This window comes from Zingiber officinale, chromosome 5A (genome assembly GCF_018446385.1).
Source record: "Zingiber officinale cultivar Zhangliang chromosome 5A, Zo_v1.1, whole genome shotgun sequence".
Taxonomy (NCBI): Eukaryota; Viridiplantae; Streptophyta; class Magnoliopsida; order Zingiberales; family Zingiberaceae; genus Zingiber; species Zingiber officinale.
Genome location: NC_055994.1, coordinates 69,039,405 through 69,065,158, shown reverse-complemented (window position 1 = coordinate 69,065,158; position 25,754 = coordinate 69,039,405).

Here is a 25,754-nt window from a genome sequence, read left to right as displayed (position 1 = left end):
GGCCTGACAAGAGCTCCACAATCCATCTCCTCACTGGCTCTTTGTTTTTGTAACTGGTTGATGGATGATGCAATTTGATCCAATTGTAACTGAATATTCTGTATCCTTGAGAATTGTTGCTCTTGATGGTCTCTCATTTGATGCATAACTTCATTGAATTTCCAAACTGACTCTGCAAATTTTTCTTGTGCATCCTCATACTGATATTCAGGCGCATAAATCCCAGTCTGAGTCTGATAATAATAACTCTCCATTCCATCTCCAAAATACGGATAATATGGATCCATGGTCAAATAGAATTTCCTGTTCTTACACAACAACTAGCAAATAAAATTAGAAGACTCAGGAACAAATAAAATCAAACACATGGATATATAACATGAAAGCAATTAAACAACAATCCTAAAATTACTAAACATTGCATATTACACTGCTAATCAAATTGATAATTGTATTTTCCACTGAACCCCTTAATTTTGCAATAACGTTGTAGTAACGAGCCCAGGATCGATCCGAGGAACCAACAGTATGACGTAATTTAGGATTGTCTTTTATTCCTATTTTTTTGGGGTTTTCGATATAAAAATGGAGTTGGGGGTTTAAAAGCTTTGAATTTAAATCTAACAAATGAAAAACACAGCGAATAGAAAAAACTAATCTAAAGCAAGAGTAAAACCTAACTATGTGTCAATAATCAAATCTCAATGTATTGTCACTCTACGTTGTGATTAAACCATCGACACACACTTAAACTAAAGATAAAAGAGCAAGACACAATTAAATCTGATCTAAATAGAAATGAAACCCTAACTTAGAATTTAAACACTAAACAAGTAACCAAGCATCAACTAAAACTTAAACTAAACTACAACAAGGTAATGAAAGGCTAAATTACTTGCCTAAAAATATAACAAAACATAAAAGGAATCTGTGCTAAGCTATAAAAACAATAACAAAATGAAATAAACCCTAACCGATCTAACTCACAACCAATCTAACAAGCTTCACACTCAAGCCGTCACACAAGAGTGCCTAAGTCGAAACCACCCGACTCTGGACCTCAATGAAGAACCTCAATGGCATATCAGCTCAAGGAGTGCTCAACTACACCGACGGACCACCCCCGGCGAGCTAAGAACATCCCGGAACCCACTCAAGTGCCGAAAATGCTGGAAATTTGCAAATCTGAAACGCTGGATCGGAATGAGCACTGTAGATTGCGGATGGGCATCGGATGAAGCTCAGGAACGCCGGCGGACCACCTCCAAGCGTCTCTGATGGGAATCGGAGTCGCCGATTGGAAGACCACCTCCAAATCGGCGCTAGAATAGAGAAGAAAAGAAATGCAAAATTCGCCGGAAGAAACACCCACCGGAGGCTCCAGATGATCGGGATGAGCTGCCGTAGAGATTATCACCGAGGTAGAAGCTTGAGAAGATGATTGGAGAAGAAATCGGGGTCGGAATCCGGAGAAATGCCGCAGGGACGAAGCTGCTGTGCGTGGAGGATTCGACGAAGGCACTGTAGCTACTGTAGCTTCTATTTAAATCAGATCTGGATCTGATCGGACGGCTGAGATGATTCCGGGCTAAATCAACGGTGAAAAGTCATCCAATATCTGATCCGAAGGTACTGATGTTGATCTAGGGTCTCGATCTACCCTCCCGTAGGTCGGATCGATCAGATCATCACTGGATGGCCCGGATCTGCACAGTCTTCAATGAACGGCCCAGATTAATTAAACTGGATCAATGGCTGGATGAACTCAGATCTGCATCAAAACTTCTGGATCTTCATCAATGGCTTAGATCTGCTCCCCATTAAGTTGGATCGGCCAGATCTTCAACGGATGGTTCAGATCTGTCCTATTCTTGACGAACGGCCCATAATACTCCAAAGCTTGATGTTCTTGTTTGAACTCCGATTCGAACCCAATTTCGGTCCAAATAGATCCAAATCCAAGATTCTTTGATGCCTACAAAATAAGAATCAAATATTAGCATCAAATAACACCAAAAATAATATAATTTGCAATTAAGTCCAAAATCTATGCAATGCACAAAAATGTAATGTAACCATGATTTAAACTATGAAACCAACATCAAAACCATGCATAAATGAATCAAAATAATGTAGTAAAATCATGGTTATGAATGATCCCATACCCAAGAAGGACTAGTGCCTCGCCATGCAGTCCTGGAAGCCAATTTTGGAAATTAATATTTAATTAAATTTATAACATAGGTGGATTTGAATCAATAGTGTTAAGTTTCGCTTGTGATTCAAGTCTAAACCATTAAGAACAGATTAGTTAAATTTGGAATCAATAATGTTAAGTTCCGTTTCTGATTCCTAATTTAACTTCTAAAGAACACAATAGGTTGTTTAGGAAAGGTTCGACACTTGTACAAAATTTTTGTACAGTAAAACCGGTACGATCTTCCTAGGACCAACCAACAACTGGTATCAGAGCTAGGGTTTGCCTCTGTGTGTTTTGGTTTTCAAATAGATTATGCACATGTCATACATAATTTAGGCAGGATAATAGTAGGGTGTGCTAACTTTGTGGTTGCATGCTTCAACTATCATGGCATATAAATATTGTGTGTGATTGGACCCAAGGACATGTCAATGGTATTATTTTATGTGTGCGTGATTGTATGTAACTAATACAGCAGGAGCTGTATTAGCCCTAGGTTTTAAGAATTTTATTTTTTGATCTAGATTACATGTACATTCCTTTGTGGAATATAGGATCGATATATGTAAAATTCTATATTTGTCGCGGATCGTATCCTTGCGAGGCGTTGTGCTATTGGAGGACTAGAGGCGCAGCGGAATAAGAAGCAAGATAGATGCGATGACTGGACCCGATGGCGATGGCTAAAGATGGCAGCAGCTAGGGTTGGAACACACGGAAGACAATGATGGAAAATGTCATAATAGTTGGAAAATTAATTTTCATATTTATTGCTTTTATTTACTGTGATGTGTGTGTGTGCATGTGATGTATGCTAGCATAGGTTAAAATTCCTCACCTTAAATAACACAGTGGGAGATGAGATGGATTTTTAAATAAATTCCACGGTCTCCATTACTGGTTTGTAAGTGATGCAACAAGCTTGCGTGTTGGCTCTGAGTGCCTCCCTCCACAACGGATGGGTTTGTTGTGGATCACTAGATCAAACTTCCTTTATGGATGGTTATAGGAAATTATTTAGGAGCGTGTGATATTCTCCAACTGAAGGGGCACAATCCGATTTACTAAACTAAGTATCAAGTAATGGTATACACTTAGACGCATTCAATAGTATCTTCCCCAACGGAGTCACTGCTATTATTTTTGCGTGACCAAAGTAAAACCAACTATTAATTTTATTTGTCATAAAGTTAGGATGACATGATAATAAAATTAATAGGTAAGACCCTCCTCTTACAAATGTTGAATTTGTATACGTCTACACTAACGTGGCATGCAATATTTACAATGTTTTGAGGTGTTGGTAAATTTAAATAGTATTGTTTGAGGAATCAATATTATTCTAAATTTAGAGTCCTGACCAAAATTTATTTTGTGATTCTTAGGATAACTTTCAACCCACTGGTCATTATACTGAAAGAGAACAGACTTACTGGTCCAACTATATAGATTGGAAAAGAAACCTACATATTGTCTTAACTGCTGAAAGTTATAAGTTTGTACTGTCAGAGGTATGCCCAGATACACCTAATAGTGATTCTACCCCAGAGGAGATTGAGTATCATAAGAAATGGGTAAAAGCAGATTAGATGACGCGGTGTTACATTTTGGCTTCAATGTCAAATGTATTGTAGCATCAACATCAAGATTTACCAACTGCTTATGATATAATGAACAATCTCAAAGAACTCTTTGGGCACCAGAGTCGGACTGCTAGGTAAGAGGCAATGATAAAGTTAATAACAACTACCATGTCAGAGGGGACACTCGTAAGGGATCATATCCTCAAAATGATGGCTTATCTTAACGAAATACAAGTCCTTGGAGGTGAAATCGATGGGGAAACTCAGGTCGATATAATTCTCCAAATGCTACCCAGAAGTTTTGAGTTGTTCTGCCTGAACTATAACATGAATAAAAGGGAGTATACGTTGGCGAAACTTCTAACAGAACTACAGGCAGTAGAAGGTATATTTCATCATAGTTCTCAGATTCATTATGCTGAAAATGGTTATACTTTTATGTCGAAAGGCAAGAAGAAGAAGAAGAAACAGGTTTTTTCAAAAAAGAAGGTGAATAAACCTTAGGGTACAGGACAAAAAGCTGGAATGAAGAAGCCGAAGGGCAAGTGTTTCATCTGCAAGCAGTGAGGACATTGGAAGGCGGCTTATCCTCGTAGAAATCAGAACAATAAAGGTATATCTCATTCTCTAGTAGTTGAAACATGTTTAGCGGTGTTATCTACCAGCACTTGGTGTGTAGATACGGGAGCCACTGATCATGTTTGCAACTCTTTGCAAGGTTCCAGGAAACCCGATGACTATTTGAAGGAGAGATAACCGTCTACATGGGCAATGCTACTAAGGTGACGGCTGTTGCAGTGGGAGACGTGTACTTATCTTTTGATAGGAATAGAAGTTTGGTTTTAAGAAATTGTCTTTATGTACCCAGTTTTAGAAAGAATTTAATTTCAGTTTCTAAACTGTATTTAGATGGATATTCTATTTCTTTTAATAGCAATGTGGTTATAAAGAGAAATAAGGTTATTATCTGTTCTGGTGCATTGGTTGGAAATTTATATACTTTAAATCCAATTTCTTCCATAAAGAAAAAAATGGAAATTAATAACACATCTTCTAATTCCAATAAGAGAAAGGAACCTTCGGAAATGAACCAAACATATCTTTGGCATCTAAGGCTTGGTCATATTTACTTAAGTAGGATTCAAATGCTTGTAGCCAATGGACTCTTGGGTTCATTAGAGTTGGAAAACTTTCCAACCTGTGAATCTTGCTTGGAAGGTAAAATAACCAAGAGACCTTTTAAGGCCAAGGGGTATAGAGCCAAAGATGTGTTAGAACAGGTTCATTCTGATTTATGTGGTCGTATGTCTATCCAGGCAAGAGGTGGTTATGAATATTTCATCTCCTTTATAGATGATTATTCAAGATACGGATACATTTACTTGATGCGCCGCAAGTCTGAATGCTTTGATAAGTTCAAAGAATATAGGGATGATGTGGAAAAATATCTTAGTAAAAGTATCAAGACACTATGGTCTGACCGTGGTGGCGAATACCTCTTTGGAGAGTTTAGGAATGACTTATCAGAAGCTGAGATTCAATCCCAATTGTTTGCACCTGGTACACCCCAACAGAATGATGTGGCAGAACGAAGGAATAGGACTCTTATGGAAATGGTTAGATCGATGATGAGTTATTCAGAATTACCAAATTTGTTTTGGGGATATGCTTTAGAAACAGCAGTGTACATTCTGAATATGGTACCTTCTAAAATAGTTCCTTCTACTCCCATGGAATTATGGAATGTGCGTAAGCCTAGTCTGAATCATATCTGAATATGGGGTAGTCCAGCACATGTGCTGAAGGGAGATACTGACAAGTTGGAATCACGTACAGAAGTTTGTCTGTTTGTGGGATATCCTAAGGCAATAAAAGGTGGTTTATTTTATAATCCTAAAAATTAGAAGTTCATTATTAGCACCAATGCTTAATTTTTAGAAGATGATTATGTAATGAACCATAAGCCCATGAGTAAAATTGTTCTAGAAGAAATAAGAGAGGACATGTCTACTTTAGTACCAACAGTACAAGATGAAGTACCACAAGAGACTGCAACACATGTGACACATGATACACAACCAGAGGCAGTGCCTCATCGTAGTGGAAGGGTTGTAAGGCTACCTGAAAGATTCATGTTTTTGGGAGAGTCTTCGGACTTGATCCCAGGTAAATATGAACCTGATCCCCGGACATATGACAAAGCACTCCAAGATAAAGATGCAGTATCTTGTCAAAAGGCAATGAATTCTGAAATAGAGTCTATGTGTTCTAATAAGGTCTGGGAGCTTGTAGAACTACTAGATGGTGTAAAAGTCGTTGGATGCAAGTGGATCTACAAAAGGAAAAGAGGGATAGACGGAAAGGTAGAAACCTTCAAAGCAAGGCTTGTTGCAAAAGGGTATACTCAGAAAGAGAGAATCGATTATGAGGAGACTTTTTCACCGGTAGCTATGCTTAAGCCTATCCGGATACTCTTATCCGCTGCTGCTCATATGGATTATGAGGTTTGACAAATGGATGTCAAGACATCTTTCCTTAACGGAAGTCTTGAAGAAAACATCCATATGAAGCAACCAGAGGGATTCATTGAAAAAGGCAAAGAGCATCTAGTGTGCAAGCTGAATCGATCCATTTATGGACTGAAGAAAGCTTCAAGATCTTGGAACATCCAGTTTAACGAAGTAATTCAGTCATATGGATTTATTCAGTGTCCGGATGAGTCTTGTCTATACAAGAAGTGTAATGGAAACGTGGTGGTATTTCTTGTACTATACGTGGATGATATTTTGTTAATTGGCAACAATGTCAAAGTGTTATCAAACGTAAGGGTATGGTTATCCAAACAATTTGATATGAAGGACTTAGGAGAATGAGCACACATTCTTGGGATCAAAGTCATAAGGGATCGCAAGAAAAGGATGTTGTGCCTATCTTAAGCTTCATATATAGATACAATCCTTGCTCGTTTTAGCATGCAGAACTCCAAGAAAGGTTTCTTATCTTTTAGGCATGGAGTAGCTTTATCCAAAGAGATGTCTCCAAAGACATCAAAGGAGATAGAGGATATAAAGGCAGTTCCTTATGCTTCGGCTGTGGGAAGCCTAATGTATGCAATGCTATGTACGAGATCGGATATCTATTTTGCTGTGAGCATGCTTAGCAGATATCAGAGTAATCTTGGACAAGGACATTGGGCTGCTGTAAAGCATATATTAAAGTACCTGAGAAGGACTGGAGATTATATGCTAGTTTACCAAGCAGATGATTTGCTCCCTGTGGGTTACATGGATTCAATTTTCAATCAGATAGGGACAATAGTAAGTCTACATCAGGCTATATGTTTACTTTAGGAGGTGGAGCCATTTCATGGAGAAGTGTCCAGCAGAAATGCATTTCATACTCAACCATGGAAGCTGAGTATGTGGCAGCCTCTGAGGCAGCCAAAGAAGTTGTATGGCTCAGGAACTTTCTAATGGACTTAGATGTGATTCCTGGTTTGCCCAAAATCATCACAATTTATTGTGATAATAGCGGTGCAGTTGCAAACTTGAAGAAACCATGAGCTCATAAGGCGAGTAAACATATAGAGCGCAAGTACCACCTGATACGAGACATCATCAAGTGAGGAGAAGTTATCGTCGCCAAGATTACATCAGCAGATAACCTGGCAGCTCCTTTCACTAAGGCCCTTTTGGCGAAAGCTTTTGATCGGCATGTGGAGGGGATGGGAATCAGATGTATGGCAGCATATATGGCAACTTAGTCTTTTAGTATAAGTGGGAGATTGTTAGAGTGTATACTAAAAGCCTAGCTTTTGTAAACATTTATTTTTGAAATAAAAGAATCACATTGGTCAAATGTCTACATTTTATTTGTTAAGTGTAGTTGTTCAATTAATTTATATTGTAGATAACATGGTGTGTGGTGTCACACACAGAAGATCATGTTATCAGTTCTTTATAAATTATAAATAGTTGCTCATGACTAAGATGGAAAGGAACAAACCATTTGAATAGTCGTAGTGTAATTAGGTATTAGTTTATCTTGACTAATAAATTACACTAATACACTCTAAGTATATTGAATAGGACCATTTTAGATAAGTTCTTTTTATACTGACTTAATAAAAGAACTAGACCTTAGTTATTATGGAAGTGTGTGCTCTTAATCCTAATATAATAACAAGCATATATATTTAGTATTTATTTCTTTAACTTATCAATGGGTGAGATTTAGCTCGATAAATCAATAGGCCCGATAAGTTGGGAAATGATATTACTTATAGTGTGTGTTGTTGATTATAGAAGGAAACTGTGTCCTAGTAATCTAGGTTGAGAATATCCCCAAGAGGAGATCATAAGGATTGTCATGTTAAACCCTGCAGGTGGACTAAGTCCGACATGACAATGAGGTTGAGTGGTACTACTCTTGGACTAAAACATTAATTATAGTGAGTTGTCAGTAACTCAACTAAATTAATGGACATTCGATATCTTAAACACAGGGAGACTAACACACTCATGATAAGAAGAAGCCCATAATGTAATTTGAGATTGGTGCGGTAGTACAATAATAACTCTCTAGTGGAATGAGTTATTGTTGATGAACTTGAGTTGTGTGTTCAGGGTGAACACGGGATACTCAAGCTCATCGGAAGGTCAAAACCAATCACTACAAGAAAAAAGTCAAACAACAACGGTTTTTCACCGTTGTCGTAGGCCATTTTGAACTGTTGTTAAAGGCCGTGTTGTTAAAAGGGGTGGCCAAAGACAACAGTTTTTAACCGTTGTCTTTGAAGGCAAAGACAACATTTTTTACAACGGTGAAAAATTGTTGTCTTTTCCTTCAAAGACAACAGTTTTTCACCGTTGTCTTTGAGCGTCTACCTTTAATAACAGGGTTTTCAACAACAGTTTTAAACTATCTACGACAACGGTGAAAAACCGTTGTCTTTTTTAGAAAAAAAATAAAAAAAAAATTAATACACAATTTTCCAATATTATAAATCATTCAAAATACTAAATTTCAAAATAAAATTTAATATACAATTTTCTAACATTCAAAAATAATATTTATAACATTCTGAAGAAATTTCATAAGCAACCAACAAAATTTCATAAGCAACCAACAAAATGATAACACTATTAAAACAAAGGTAGAACAATATAACACAAGATTTTCTACTTAGATGTCGGTGAAGAGGAGGGATTGCAGCTCCTAGTGCTCCTTAATTTGTTAAAGTCTCTTCATTTTTTTAGCTTGTCGGCATTCTTCCCAATACTCTTGAGGACACCTAAAAAGAGCAGAATGAAATTATACAATCCTGTGCACAAGAACTATGTAATTCTAAGTGGTGGATCATGTCTGTCACAAGTTCGCCACTAATTTTTTTGACCATTATGCACAGATTGTAGACAAGCATGAAAATAAGCAGAACCATAAATATAAGCGAATAAAGGATACCTTTCAATCTTCGAAATCTTCTTTTCTGGTTGGCCCGTCTCCTTTTCCTCTCTTCTTTTGTTAACTCTGCCTCTTCTTTGATGTTTCCTTTTCCATGAAAAATCTCCTCAGGGGCAAGCATAGCCGCATCTGAGACGGCCAATGGAGCAACCTGCAAAACCATTGTATTTCAGTGACTCGAAACTGTTTTTACCATAAACTAAAAGACAACTCCAAAAGATATTTTTACCTCTTCCATTGCTAGAGCAGGTACATTGACTTGTATAGACATATCCTCAATAACCTACATCATAACTTATGGTCAATCAAGAAATAAATACTAAAAGAATTAAACACTTGATAAGCTTTATTGCTAACCGGCTTTGTAAACGAAAGTCCAAGAATAAAAGGTTGTAAAGATAATTACTTAACACTTCTGTTAGATAAAAAAATAGAAATTAATTCCATAAGTTTGCCTAAACATAATGCTAGAGCATCGAGAAATGCACTTCCTAAATGTTGTTAAATTGTAAAATGAGTGATTTTAGCAAATAAACCTACTCCTGACAAACTATATGTATTATCACACATTTTCAGTAAAAATCTTACAACAACTAGCACATTTAATTGCTCGCTTGCACTATTGTACAGTCACAAAGAATATTCTTCATCAGGCTGAAATCTAACTTTAGAATATCTTAATCATTTTAGTAAGGACTGAAGAGTGAAGAGCATTAGTTGATCATTAGTTGTTTTTGTTGTGTCCAAAAACAATTGGACCAATCACACTGCAAAAATTGTTGTAGAATTTAATATTCATTGGCGTGCTTAGCCATTCAAGGACTTTAATGTTCCATGTTCATACAATAAAAACTTCTGGCATGATGAAATCAAATGTAAAGCAACAGTATCTTTATGCCCTTCACAAGCCTAAAGCAACAAACAAGCAAACATATCATCCTTTGGCGCATACTCCATCTTACATTTTATAAGTATAAAGTTGGCAAATTAAGATATGACATACAACGATTGTACACACTAGAAGCTCTACTGATCTGACTAATCATGTCCACTTTATCAGCATCTCTACATGATGATGCATTTAATTAAATTCCAGATTCCACCCTAGTTCAATAAATATTCTGAAACTTCCTACGTCCACATTATAAATTTTTCTTTCAACATTATAAGAACACTTTATAAATCTGACAACAGATACTTGGAGTAACTTGCACCAAAATACCACTGATTTTGATCAACAAGAATTCTGACAATAGCAGAAGCTTCAACAAATAAATGTTTATATGAGTTAGAAAATACTAGCGCCCTGCTGGATAAAAGTTTCAACAAGGAAAAGGGACATGGAAACACTAGACAGTGGATGCTATTATAAACACAATGTTCCAGATTGGGCCAAGATTATAATGAGTAACAACTCCCTGTCCTACGTCTCTTCCAATCCACAAATGAATTTAGAAAATAACAACTCAACATGAGAAATCCTTTGCAATTTCCAAAAAAAACAATTGTCAAGAAACAGCACTACATAAGAGAAGAAACTTACCCAGGTTTAGAGTCGGTGGAACTTGTAGGAGTATCGGCCTTCGTCTAACCCATGCAAGAGAAGAGACAGAAATGTAAGTAAATAACGAGACATATTGTATCGATTTACAAGGACGAGTAAGAACGAAACAACACTCAACTGCAACGGCATTTGTGATCAAATTCCTTCCACTGAGCCTACCGGAGATCCTTCCATCGGATCTAACAAGTTTAAGAAAATTTCATTCTAAGTGTAAGAAATCTTCCACCAGTCAATAAATCATCTATTAGAGTCAGCGTACTATCTCTTTAACCTTAAGACATGATCAATATTTATAAGGAAAAAATATCCCAACCGAATGTAATTATACATGTACCACCACTTTTCCTATATATTTCAATTAAAAAGACTAGCAAAATCATTTGTGCTTTGGTTATCAAATGCACTGGTCCATGGTTAGATGCTCAATCAGAAACAAAAACATACATCTCAATCGATCCCAATCAATGACCAGAATGCTGTTACCATTGGGTCAATAATCAAAGGTGCTAACCAAAGGGGGGAAAAAGAGAACAGCAATACAATATGCAAATTTTGTAATTAATTACTGAAAGATTACTCGTTTTCTATAGCCACTAAGAATACAATAAACCCAATTTCATCAGCTATACATTGAAAATCAAGTGTTTAGAGTACTATTTCGTGAATAAAACAAAATATGAAAAAAAAAAATACAAGAATACATACAGCGGGCTAGGATAAATGAAATGCAGACACGCCAATCAAAAAATTGAGAAATCAATTTAAACTTCAGTGGAAACATTTTATTTTGAATTTTAGATCATTCAGAAGGCCAATGAGAATTGATTATTCCGTTAAAGCTGAGCAGGAATTCAAACCTTCTCCAATCAGGGTTGAAAGCCATAGCATTTATCGGTCCAAAATGTCCTTTTACGCCACCAATTTCTTCTACGCTGACTCTAACAAGGACCACCCTTCCACAAAAGCTTCAGCTCTTCAAACCCAGTCACAAGCTCCAAAAAAATCACCAGCTCTGAAAGTTGATAAAAAGCACAGCATGCCAAGCTCAAATTTGAGATCAGCTTTGAACTCTCAAATCTCTCCATCATTTGGGAAACAACATTGAAATCCCCATCATTTGGAAACATCGTAACACCTCCAAGCTCCACCTTCAACAACCTCCATAAATATTAAAATCAAAGAACTGATCATAGCACACAAGCACCCATTCAGACGCACACTGGAGTTGCACAGAATTCTGCCGAAAACCCAACCCCAACAAAATCAACACACCAACAAGCATAAAACCTCCCCTCTTCAAGCTTTTCCCATGCAGAAAATGCCATAATAAACACAAAGCAAACCTCCCAAGAAAAACCTGAAATCTGAGAAAGTCCTCAGCATGCCAAGCTTTGTCTTTGGAGTTCAACTCTAAAAGAAAACCCATGTAACATAAAGAGAATCCGAGCAAATGCTCCACAATATGAAAGCCCATGGAATTCTACCGGAGATGCTTCCTTTCGTTCCTGAGTGCCAAAGGAACAATCGTCATATCTTCAGATCTCAAATCAGTAATAGTTATCTGATTCGTAAAAGAGGCGAAAAAAAACCTGGAAGAGATCTCGCAGGGGATGCAAAGAGACGCCTGTACGGATCAATACAATTTGAGAGGATCACTGTCGACTGGAGTGATGCCGCCATTTTCGAAGCGAATGAAACCCAGAGAGAGGAGAAAGAGGAAGACGAGGAGTAGGAGGAGGAGGAGGATGAGAAAGGTCGAGGCTTGAGGAGGAGGAGGCGGTGAAGATGGCTGAAAGTAGAGGCCGCGAGGAGGAGGTGGCGAGGCCGAAAGTTGAGGCGATGAAGAGGGCGGCGAGGAAGGAGGCAGCGAAGAGGGTGGTGAGGAGGGAGGAGGCGAAGAGGGCGGTGAGGAGGGAGGCGGCGAAGAAGGCGATGAAGAGGGTGGTGAGGAGGGAGGCGACGAAGAGGGCGGTGAGGAGGAGTCGGCGAAGAGTAGGGTTTTGGGAAAGAGACAGAAAAAAACAAGGCGTAAAACAAACAAATGACGAAGGAGAAAAAGTGGCGAAAGAAAAAACAATTGCATTTAACAACACTTAATAGACAACGGTTTTTAAAAATCGTTGTCGTAATCCCAAAAAAGCGCACATAGACAACAGTTTTAAAAAACTATTGTCGTACCCTTTAAAACCGTTGTTGTATCCCCAAAAAAATATTAATAGACAACGGTTTTTAAAAACCGTTGTTATAGGCCAAAAAAATTACTAAAAGACAACAGTTTTTGTTAAAACCGTTGTTAAAAGGCAAAAAGACAACGGTTTGGTATAAAACCGTTGTCGTTTGAGTGTTGTTGAATGACATTTTTCTTGTAGTGAATTTCTCCTCTATGTCCCTGTCGTAGCCTCAATGAAGCCTCAAATCTATCCATATAAAGCCCATATTAGTGTCCAAGAGGGGCCGACCCAAGGCTTGGTGACCAAGCCAAGGGCCGGCCACTATCTCCTCAAAGAGGGTCGGCCCTTTGCTTGGTGCCCAAGCAATGAGGGGCCGACCACCATAATCTAAATAAGGAGGGGTGTTTTGAATTTTTAAAATCTTCTCTTTGTAGATAACTACAAGTTTTAAAAGAGAGATTTTAAAATATAAAACTTTCCTTATTTGAATTAGGCCACATGGTTTAAAATAAAGTTTAAAAGTTTTAAAACTTTCCTTTTTAAGCATCCTCATGGTTTTAGAAAAAAAGAAGAGATGTTTTAACTTTGAAACTTTCTATTTTTGTAACGATGTTAAAAAAGGAAATTTTAGAAGAGAAGTTTTAAATTTTAAAACTTGGTTTTAATTTTTTTAAACTTTCCTTTTTTAACATTCACATAAGGAAAGAGAGCTTGTAAAATTTTATAAGAGGATTTCTTCTTTTATAAAATTTTATAAAAAATTATTTCTCTTGATGATGATGTGGCCGGCCACCCTTGCTTGGTGTCCAAGCAAGGGGTAGGCCATTAAAAGCATCCAATCATCCATGATTCAATCAATTGAATCAATGATTGATAATTGAATCAATCAAGAGGAAGGAAAAGGAAAAATAAAAAGGAAAAAGGAAAAACAAGAGGAAGATTTTATTTTTTGTAAAAAGTCTTTCCTTATTTGCCTTGGGCAAGTAATATAAAAGAAGGGGAGGAGAGGCCTCATGCGAGATCAATTCTTATTCTCTTATTGGTACTCTCCATTGTGATCAGCCCTCTCCCCTCTCTATATTCTTTTCCCCTTGCTCTTTTTTCCTTGGTGGTGGTGGTGGTCGAATATTAGAGAAGGAGGAAGAAGGCTTTTGGGTGGTGTTCATCTTGGAGGATCATCGCCCACACGATGTCCAAGGTGAGGCGAGGAATACAACAGAAAATCTCGAGGTTATTAGCATACAAAGAAAAGGTATAACTAGTCATTGTTTTCCGCATCATGCTAGTTATTTTTCTTTGTAAGAATTTCAAACAAAAGAGACATTATATTCTAGTTTTTTGAATTTGTAATTCGAGTTTGTGTTTTTTTTTGTTTTTCAAATTTGTGATTCGATTGTTCCTTTTGGTTAAACCTAGAGTTATATAAGGAAATTAAATATTAGCTTTCCTTAAAAGGCTTTGTCTAGGCGGTGGTGGATGATCTCATACCCAAGAAAGATTAGTGCCTCGCCATGCAGTCCTGGAAGCCAATTTTGGAAATTAATATTTAATTAAATTTATAACATAGGTGGATTTAGATCAATAGTGTTAAGTTCCGCTTGCGATCCAAGTCTAAACCATTAAGAACAGATAAGTTAAATTTGGAATCAATAATGTTAAGTTTCGTTTGTGATTCCTAATTTAAGTTCTAAAGAACACAATAGGTTATTTAGAACAGGTTCGACACTTGTATAAAATTTTTGTACAGTAAAACCGGTACGATCTTCCTAGGACCAACCAACAAGATTATGGGGAATAAAACATAATCAAATGTTGTTTGGTTCAATATAGGTAATGCAACAAAAACTTGTTTGTTTGAAGGTTTTAATAAATAACCTATTTTACTATATTACCCTCATTTACAAAACCAACTATACTTAACTCTATGTTTTTTTACTTTTTCTTTTTCACGGTTTTCTTTATTTATATATATATTATTTTTTTTATTTTGTTTGTTTTTTAATGTGTTTTTATTTTTTTTTTATTGTTTTTTACTTTTTTACTTTTTAAGTTTATTTATTTATTTATTATTTTTTTATTTTTTAGTTTTATTTATTTTATTATGTTTTTTACATTTTTTTATTTTTTATATTTTTTTACATTTTTTTATTTTATAAGTTTTTTTTAAAATTTTTTTAATTTTTTACGTTTTTTTATTTTTTATGTTTTTTTTACATTTTTTCTATTTTTTTTATTTTTAATGTTTTTAATGTTTTTTTAATTATTTTTACTTTTAAATTTTTTAAAAAATATGTTTTTTATTTTTTATGTTTTTATTTTTTTCTCATTTTTTTAATGTTTTTTCTATTTTTTTCCTATTTTTTAAGTTTTTTTTACAATTTTTTTGTTTTTTTATTATTTTTTATGATTTCTTATTATTTTTATTTTTTTATATTTTTTAAAAAAAATTAATTTTATTTTTTATATTTTTCTTTTTTTTCTTTATGCTTTTCTTTTTTGTCGTATTTTTCTCTTATCCGCAGGTATTTTGGATAAACAAATTCGTTAACCCCGGAATCAAGAAAAACCTCAGTTTTTCGATTCCTGGTTGCATGCCACTTTTGCTGACGTGTCGGGCATGGAACATTACTCAAAAATTATCAATTACCTAAACCAAACAGGGTTTTTGTTGATAACCTTGGATGAATAACCAAGGTTATCCAGAATAACTCCCAACCAAACACACCCTTATTGTCCATAATAAGGTAGCATATAATGTAAAATTAGTTTTACTTACAACATTATAGTCTATGAGCCTATATTCCATAATTCATTTAGCTCAGCAAGAAAACATATATCTTCTCTTTTAGATTTGTTAGACCTTGAATAAGCACAGTAAAGAACATGAATTCATCTTTAACGCACATCCTTGCCGGTAAGTTATATGATCTTAATATAACTGGCTAAGATGAATATTGTTGTCCCGACTGATCAAATGGTTGGAATCCATCTGCAAAAAGTCTCAGTCTCAAATTACGTGTTTCTATTACAAAGGAGGAAAATACTCTATTAAGATGTTTCCATGTAAAGGAGTCACAAGGATGGCACATTATACCTCCTTCTTAGACATGCTCATGATGCCCCCTCATATGGCTTGCTGTTGCAGCAGATGCATATAAGCGTTGAAGTCTAGAAGTTAATGGAAAGTCATAAATAACTTTCCATGCAATCTTTTTCTTCTTCTTCTTCCCTACTATGCGACTACTATGCTCATAACGAGGGTGAGTACATATTTTGTATTTAGTCAGTTCACTGTCTTCATTCCAAAATATCATGCAGTTGTTTATGTAATAATTAATCTTCTCTACAAGTAAACCTAAACCCCTCACTAATTTCTTTGTACTGTAATAGCTATCAGTCATTAGATGATCAACCGTGAGAAACTTTAACATCAATTAACAAATGTCATCGTAACATCATTCTAAGAAATGACATTCTACCTTGATGTTCAATAATCTTACAGTAGCTGATAGTTGAGAATGACTAGATGGAATCCCTTTCTATACTTTTCTTTCATTGTCCTTTAACATATCATATAGTTATTGAATTTCAGGTGTTGGTATTTCATCTATATTAGAATGATTAATCTCACTGATCACATCGTGAAACATTGAATGCATTACATTTTCATTAGATGATGATTCCTCTAGAGTAGTAATGTCAGAAGAAAAAGCAACCGAAGTTCTAATCCGATAAGACAAATAAGGCTCTCCATAATAGTATCAGTTGTAGTAATTTGGAACCAATCTTTTTTTACATAGATGTACTTTCACAGTATCCTCATCACAGAAAGCTTTATTTCTACATTTAAAATAATTACACTGACTGTTGGGGATCTTGTATGGCTGGCTAGAAGGGGGTTGGATAGACGACGCCCCCAAATCAATCACTTCCTAGGTATTCATTAATTGCGTAGCAGAATAATACAAAAACAAATATGAATACAAAAGCTAAAGACGATAAGGAAAGAATATGCAAACCAATACATGTCGATTTACGTGGTTCGGAGATAAAGCTCCTACTTCACGGCTGTCTGTAAGGTGGATAATCCCTATCAGTCGGTGGATTACTCCCCGTAAGACCTCCGGCTAGCTCACGTAGCTCCTTGTGGGTGGAAAAATCTCACCACAACTTTCACAAGAACTCTTGAGAAGCTAGGACACTAGTAGACTACTAATAGGGGTTAACCACCTCTATTTTGTCAACCTTAACCAAGCTCCAAAGCATTGGTTATATAGGCCACGGGTTGAAAAATCCCGCCTATCAGTCGACTGCCAAAACCATCAGTCGACTGCCCTCTGTGGATATTTGACCGTTACAATCCAACGGCTCGACACCAGTTGACTAATCTACACTGGCCAAGAGAACAGAAGCATTTTGTTTGCTCCCAGTCTATGCTCAGTCGACTGAACCAGTTGATGCTCAGTCGACTGAACCAGCCGACTGATGAAACCACCAGTCGACTGGTACTTGAGTACAATCTCTCAACACTCAGACCCTCACCCTTACGACTCACTTGACTATTTGTTGCAGCCTTGACCTCTTGCCTTCAAGCCTACTTCCTTTGGCTCTCGTCCCTTGGATGCATTCAAGCCCGCGGCTCATCCCCAATGTCATCCTTCGCGTATGCCTCGAAGTCGCTTCCCTCGACCCTTGTCCTTGTTGTCTTGTCCACGGTCCCTCGGATGCTCCATCCTTCACCGGACCCGAAGCCATCAAGCAGAGTCATATGTGTATCCTGCAAACCTGCACACTCACATATACATATCAAATACAAGGGTGAACCTAACTTAAACCCTTTTTCCAAACACCAAAATACATGGTTGCACGGACCATTGGGATTGCTCCAACAATGACAACGTAACTCGACACCAACCATATATTCTGGATGACTGTTTGTAAAGTTCACAAACCCTTTAACTTTAGCAAAATATTCTTCTTGGATAAATCTATTTTCTAATCTGTTATACATCCAATTTTTTTCATGTGCATTGTATCCTAATGAGCATAAAATTCACAACATTATGAACACAAGATTGAATACTTAGCAATTATGCAATTAATATAAGAGAGGTACTATAACTTGATTCAGGTAATACAAAACTTAGCATATTATTAAGCATATATCAATCATTATAAGAGAGGTATCACACACATGATTTCATGTATTAACTGTTGGATCGAGACCGAGCTAGAGGGGGGGGGTGAATAGCACTCGTGGCTAAATCGTTCGATTATCGGAATCTTAAAACGTTCGTAGAGTAATTAAAGCAGCGGAATAAAGAAAACACACATAGGAACACGGTCATTTACTTCGTTCGGAGCCTAGGTCGACTCCTACTCGAAGGCCCGCGATCCTTGATCGCTTTCGGTGGGCAACAACTATAAGTTTGAAATAATTACAAACTGAAGTACAATAATTGATAATAATTAATTATACCGACGACAATTAAGAAATGAAGATTCGGAGCTCCTGGTCGTCGGGCACAAGTAGCAGCACTTCGAAACGTCGTTTGGAGCAGCACGTAGCACTAGAATCACTTGAAAATTGATATTCTGAAGTGCTGGTCGAAACCCCCTTATAAAGGGTGTTTAAGGCGCCTTGAAGGCTGTTCAAGGCGCCTCCATGCTGCCGAGTCTTCCGCGTGGATCAAGCTTGATCTGGTCGAACTTCATCTGCTTAAGGCGCCTCAAACCCTACTCAAGGCGCCTTCCAAGGCGCCTTATACTCCCTTCAAGGCGCCTCCATTGATGCTTCGCAGCCAGGTCAGCTTTTGCACCCGAGGCTCCTCCAAGCTCCATGGAGGCGCCTCGGACACTGTTCACCCGAGGAAAAGCTTCATTATTTTGTAACTACAAGACATGTTAGTCCCAAACAATATCCTGCAACACAAAGTTAGCACAAAATAACAGTATGAATAATAAAGAATGTTCTGACAATCTCCGGACTGTCCGGGTCTGACTTCGGATTTCCAACCGGAAACCCTAGGTCGACCCGACGCCTACTGTTCCCTCTACGGGGAACGCGTCCTCACCTACTCCACTCAGGAGATTTACCTGTTGCCAGTGCGATCCTCCAGATCGACTAGACTTTTGCTCAGCACTCGACGCTTCCGGACTTTCTGCTGGACATCCGCTTCCCGGCTAGTCCAGTCTTTCACCTGGTTCACGACACCAGGACTTTCCACCTAGGGTTACCACCCCCTAGGACTTTTGCCTGAAGCCATCGACCTGCCAAGACTTTCCGCATAGGGTTACCGCCCCCTATGACCTAGGGTTACCACCCCCTAGGGTTTTTCCTTTGCCTAACCGCAGCTAGGACTTTCCTGAAATCCTCAAGAAGACTTGTTAGATTACAAAATACCTTAACTTTGAATCCTTTGCCATTATCAAAACACGAGTTCGATCGTCGGATGCTTCCCGCACCAACAATCTCCCCCTTTTTGATTATGGCAACTTAAATTCAAAGTTAAGTAAACAAACGAATAGATGAACACTTTTAACACAGGCAAATTTGCTAAGAATAGATGAACACATTTAACTAAGCAAATTTGCTAAAGTAAACCCTACGAATTTAAAGTTTAGCGCCAATTATATGCTCTCCCTTAACTGTTGCTTGCTCCCTCTTTTATATTGTTTTAAATTTAAATTTTACATTTTTGCTACTCTTCCCCTTTGCCATATATCAAAAATAAGCGAGAATTGTTATTTGATTAACTAGATTTTAAGACCACTTAACAGTCATTTCTTATTTTTAGTTAAGTGAAAGGATGATGTTAGCTCTTAATTAAAATTATAGAACTGTTAGGAAGTGGATCTTTTTGATAGATTTTAAAAGCTAGTAAAAATGTAAATTTTACTTAGGAGAAAATTTTAAAGTTGCTTTTTAATCTTTGAAGGTTATGAGTTTAGTTTTGAAAAACTTTGTTGGAATATCCCAAGTTAGATTTCAAAGTTAGCTAAGTTCAACAAAGTTTGAAAATTTAGCTTAGCTCTTTACAAGTATTGAATTTTGAAAACTACAGTTTACGTTAATAGTAAACTTATCTTAAGTTTAAACAATATTTAAATTTTAGGACAAGGAGGGAGTAATGTAGCTAAAAATTTGGTTTCGGTTATTCATTAAAAGTCAGTTGGTCCTTAAGTCCAAGCATGAGTCAAGTATAATAGATTGACTTTAAGAGGTATCAGAGCCCTAAAGATTAAAACATACTTAACTATAAAATTGAGTGTCCTTTACCAACTGTCTAACCTTTAGCTACTAGCTTAATTGCCTATAGGGCAACAACTTTCACATGGTTAGTCAAGTTAAATCAATTTAGTCCAGTTAGATTTGACTAGAGTTAGAAGACTTGACTTGATTAATGTATATTGAGTGTTTAACGCCCAGACTCATATTGATGCACAGATATAAGCATTCTTGAGTCCAGGCTGTACCCTATGCATCTCACACCATTCTATGTTGTTCAATCACAATCAAGGCATACCTAGGTGCTTGTGAGATGCTCTAGCTTAATTCTAGGGGAACATGATTTCTAGGGGGTAAACTTAGGCTAATTCCAAATTTTTGAAAAAATCTAATAAATTGGAATTTTGAAAATTGTTTTTCCTAGATTTTGAAAAACAACAAAATGAGACATCTATAAAAAAACACAACACATATGTACTTAATAATATGTCCAGACAGTCTAAAGGGTCCAAGATACAATCCAAAAAGATGAGTAAGGTAAGCAGATCCAAGAAGTGAATGACATGATCCTGACAGTCTAAGAGATAAAATCAAGTTGAAGTCTAAAAGATCGAGTCAAGCAGGTGGATCGTCAGGTAGAGGATCGGCTAGAGGCTGCTCGGGTGGTGGCTGAGGTTGTCCCTGACGCCGAAGCTCGCCTCGGAGAGATGTGAAACCAGTAGCCATCTCGGATCTCATGGATCGAAGGAAGCGATGACTGTCTAACACAGCTCATCATGTCTGAGTGGACTGGATCTCGAGTCGAGTGAGTCTGTCCTTGACAGAGAGTGGTGCTGACGATGAAGGCTCGGCTGAGGTGGAAGGTCCGACAGAGGTGGAAGGATCTGTGAAAAAGTCCTCTACCAGGAAATCGAGCCACTCCTCATCCGCATCTGGTGCGTCCTCGGCCTCTGGAGCATCAGGGGTAGCAACTGGTGGTGGTCGGCCCTTCCAGGCCAGAATCGCCTTGGTAGTGACCTCTGCCCCAGCTAATCTAAGGCTACGCTGGCCGACCTCATCATAAATGGTAAGCGGGATGAGTACCCCTCTAGTGATGTCTATCCTAGAGCTGGAGAATATCTGGGTCAGGATATGATAGTAAAGTATATGAACCACTCCAGATGTAACTGTACTAGATGCAAGGATAATGTTATGAAACATATGAAGGGCTATGTCTATATCTAGGCGCTGGCTGAGGGCGTACAAAAAGAACGAGTGGGGTGGTCGCATCTTCGAGACGTCTCGAGATGATAAGGGTAATATACAAGCTGTTAGGACTCTATACATAGAGTAATCCTGAACTCGAAGAAGAGTGGATCTGAACTCGGTCAGTCCCAAGGGTCTCTCTTCCCCAAAGAAATGCATGTAGATGTCGTCTAATGTAATGTGTGAATAGAGATCACCAAAGGGTAGAGTCCTACTCGGGTAACATAAGAATGTACACTCAGACTCCCTAAGCTCTAGGCTGGTGCGAAGTAGTGATGGTGTAAACTGAAGATCAGTACCACCAACTCTGGTGGAATAGGTTCTATCATCAACCTTTTCAAAGTTGTGATAAAACTGGGCACACAAATCTTGGTTGACTGTAGTGGTACAGTCAACCAGTTTATCTAGATGATAGTGGTTTATCATCTGAATAGTGGGTTGACAATATTGGGACAGAAATTCCCGACCAATATATCTAGGTTTAATTGACTCAAAGGTGAACCTAGCGAAATCTATCCTATGCTGTTCCGAGGGGAATCTCGGATCCGTGGAAGGAGCCCTAGCAGGTGTGGAATCCACAATACGACGCTTCCTATTGTCGACATTATACAAGAAAAAATTGTAAAACTAGCAAATAATGTAGAGAATAAATGATTGAAAAGAGTTTAGGTTATACCTAGGAGGCATAGCTAGGAATGAGAGGGAAGGAGATGGGTAGAAGGCGCCTTGGTTGGGAAGAATCTGAAGAAATTTGCTTGCGGCAGAATGTGGACGAACAGAGGCAAAACGCTTCTGTTCGTGGCAAAAGAGAGGGCTTAAGGCGCCTTAACAGTGCTTTCGGGCGCCTTTGGAGGCGCCTTAACGGGTTTCTTAAGGCGCCTTAAGTAGGCGGCGGGAAATTTCCTGCCGCTGCTTGAGGGCGCCTCCTCCTTGAGGGAGGCGCCTTCTTGTGCTACGTGTCCCATTTTTTTGTTTGTTTGTTTGTTTATTTGTTTGAATTAGTTTTAAATCAACACATACTTTACATGATTTAGGTTAATTAAATTTTTACAAAGATAATTTTAAAATTGAAGTTTTAGAATGATTTTGAAATTGAGTTTTAAAATAATTTTGAAATTGAAGTTTTAAAATGATTGAGTTTTAAAATGATTTTGAAATTGAGTTTTAAAATGATTTTAGTTTTGTTAATTAAAGATAATTTAGTTTTGAAATAATTTTGAAATTTAAGTTTTTAAAGTAATTTTGAAATTTAAGTTTTGAAATTTAAGTTTTTAAAATAATTTTGAAATTTAAGTTTTTTTAAAATAATTTTGAAATTTAAGTTTTTAAAATATTTTGAAATTGAGTTTTAAAATAATTTTGAAATTGAGTTTTAAAATATTTTAAAATTGAGTTTTAAAATATTTTGAAATTTAAGTTTTGAAATGATTTTGAAATTTAAGGTTTTTAAAATAATTTTGAAATTTAAGGTTTTGAAAATAATTTTGAAATTTTAAGTTTTTAAAATAATTTTGAAATTTAAGTTTTGAGATAATTTTGAAATTTTAAGTTTTTAAAATAATTTTGAAATTTAAGTTTTGAGATAATTTTGAAATTTAAGTTAAAAATAATTGACTTGTTAATTAACTTGATTTAAATTTAAGTCAATTTTCATAATTTAATTTCTTAGTCATCTCACCCGATCTAAATTGTCAATCAGGGAACCCTATAATTGTTGTGAGATGAATTATTGTTGAAATTAAGGGTCTGGTTGAACTTTGTGTTAGATTCAGGTTTAGCTTTGGGTTCAACAAGTAAGCATTCTTTGGATAAACTTCTGGGCTATGGTGAGTCACAAGGAGCTCATTAAAGTAACCATGCCTTCGAGGTTTCCCAAATAGTCCTACCCATTGAACTTAATACTAATCCTTGATCTAACTAGTTAGGATCCATTTAAGGGTAGCTTCGGTCAGTTCCACTTGGTCAAATGCACCAGGTCGAAGCCATATCCTCCTAGACATGCAATGCCCAAGTTTCCCTAACGTACTATCATCCAAAAACTTTACCAGTATTATGGTTCAAGTTCAACTTAGCCTGTTTTAATCTAACCTTAATTACCCTGCTAGGTAATTTACTCTTATTTTACCCATTTCGGGTAGATTAGGTTCAGTTACCCTGTCGGGTAGTTGAGTTGGAGGTGCCAGCTAGTTTGGATCCTCCATCTATTTTTGAATTTTGAATTTATAAGTTAATTTCGAATTTTTAATTTGATTTTGAATTTTGAATTTTGAATTTATAATTTAATTTCGAATTTTTAATTTGATTTTGAAAATTTTAAATTTAATTTGATTTTGAATTTTGAATTTATAATTTAATTTCGATTTTTTAATTTGATTTTGAATTTTTGAATTTTGAATTTAAAATTTAATTTCAAATTTTTAATTTGATTTTGAATTTTTGAATTTTGAATTTTGAATTTAAAATTTAATTTCGAATTTTAATTTGATTTTGAATTTTTGAATTTTGAATTTAAAATTTAATTTCAATTTTTTAATTTGATTTTGAATTTTAAATTTTAAATTTTTAAGATCATTTTTCTTTTAGCTCCCCCTGGATCATAACCTCGATATGGTCTATCGAGGTAGTGTATTTGATCCTTCGGAACCCAGTATTGGCCAAGTCCAACTTGATTGATCAATTTGGACTTGGGGACCCATGCTTGGACTGAATTACTACTTTGTTTGTTTATTAAGGATAAATAAGATCTATATTTACTTTTATATCCTAGCCCAGTTCTGTTGTAGACGACTCTTTGTGTCCCAAGAATTAGGTCCAGATTCTTGAAGCCCAGAGAAAACCGTTCTAAGGTATTTTTTAAATCTTTTACCTGATTTTTCAAACTAGAATTTTCTTCCTCGAGTTTTTGAACTTGAGTTGAATTTCCAGTCTGAACTTGATCAGGTAAGGATTTAGTGTTAGTCACTTCTTTAAGGACAGCTACTTCCTTTAGAAGTGATTTAATCCTAAGGTTTGACTTAGCTAACTTGCGTAATAAATAATTGACTAAATTATTAAGCCTCGGAAATACTTACAGTGGAGTCTGGCCCTTCGGAAATGGATGCGGATCTGTGCCTTTGCTCGGAGTCGGCCTCTGACTCGCTCTCGCTCTCGACGATCTGGTCCCGGGCCATCAGTGCGAGTAAACTCGTTTGATCGAGTTCATCGTCGTCGTCCTCCGAAGAAGATTCATCCCAGGTTGCCTTCAGGGCCTTCTTTCTTCTTTGCTTTTTGGCTTCCTTTTGGTTGGGACAGTTGGCTTTGATGTGCCCCTTCTGGTTGCACCCATAGCAAGTAACTTCAAACTTTACCTTCGAGCTAGGTTGGGCCTCCTTGGATTGTACTGCCTTCTTCAGGTCTTTCTTGTTGAAGCCCTTCTTCTTCTTGTAGAGCTTCTTGACGAGGTTCACTAGTTCGCTGGTCAGTTCGTCTTCTGAATCTTCTGAGTCAGGTTCGTCTTCTGATTCCAGTTCAATTTTTCGTTGGGATCTCGGTTCGCGTGTTCGACTAGTACCTGCAAGCAAAGCTATACCTTTCTCAGATGGTTGTGCATTAATTTGTTCATGAAGTTCAAATTCACTAAATAATTCATCTAATTTTAAGGAAGACAAATCCTTGAAAACTTTGTAGGCATCTACCATCGATGCCCACAATGTACTCCTAAGAAACGAGTTAAGAGCATACCTTATAATGTCCCTATTTTCTACCTTCTGTCCGATTCCATGAAGGGAGTTCATAATATCTTGAATTCGAGCGTGTAATGAACTTGCCGTCTTGCCTTCCTGCATTTTTAAATTGTATAGTTTATTAAGTAATAAATCACGCTTACTTACCTTGGTTTCCGAGGTGCCTTCGTGAAGTTCGATCAGTTTTTCCCACAGCTCCTTTGCGGAAGAGAACGGACCGACTCTGTTGAGTTCTTCCTTGGTAAGACCGCACTGGATGGTGCAGGTGGCTTTGGCGTCGGCTTCCACCTTTTTGATAAAGGCTGGCTTCCAGTTCTCATAGGATGTAGGCTTGCCGTCTGCATCAGTTGGTAGTTGCAGTCCTGTCTTGACTATCATCCAGGTGTCGAACTGGATCTTCAGATATATCTCCATTCGCCCCTTCCAATATCCGAAGTCTTCTCCGGAAAATAGTGGGGGACGAACAGTACTATATCCTTCTTGTTGGGCCATTTAGATAAAAAAAAAAACACAAACAAGAAAATCTATTCCAAGACTGAGTCTTGGATTAGTAGTGCAGGAAGAAGAAGAAAAAATAA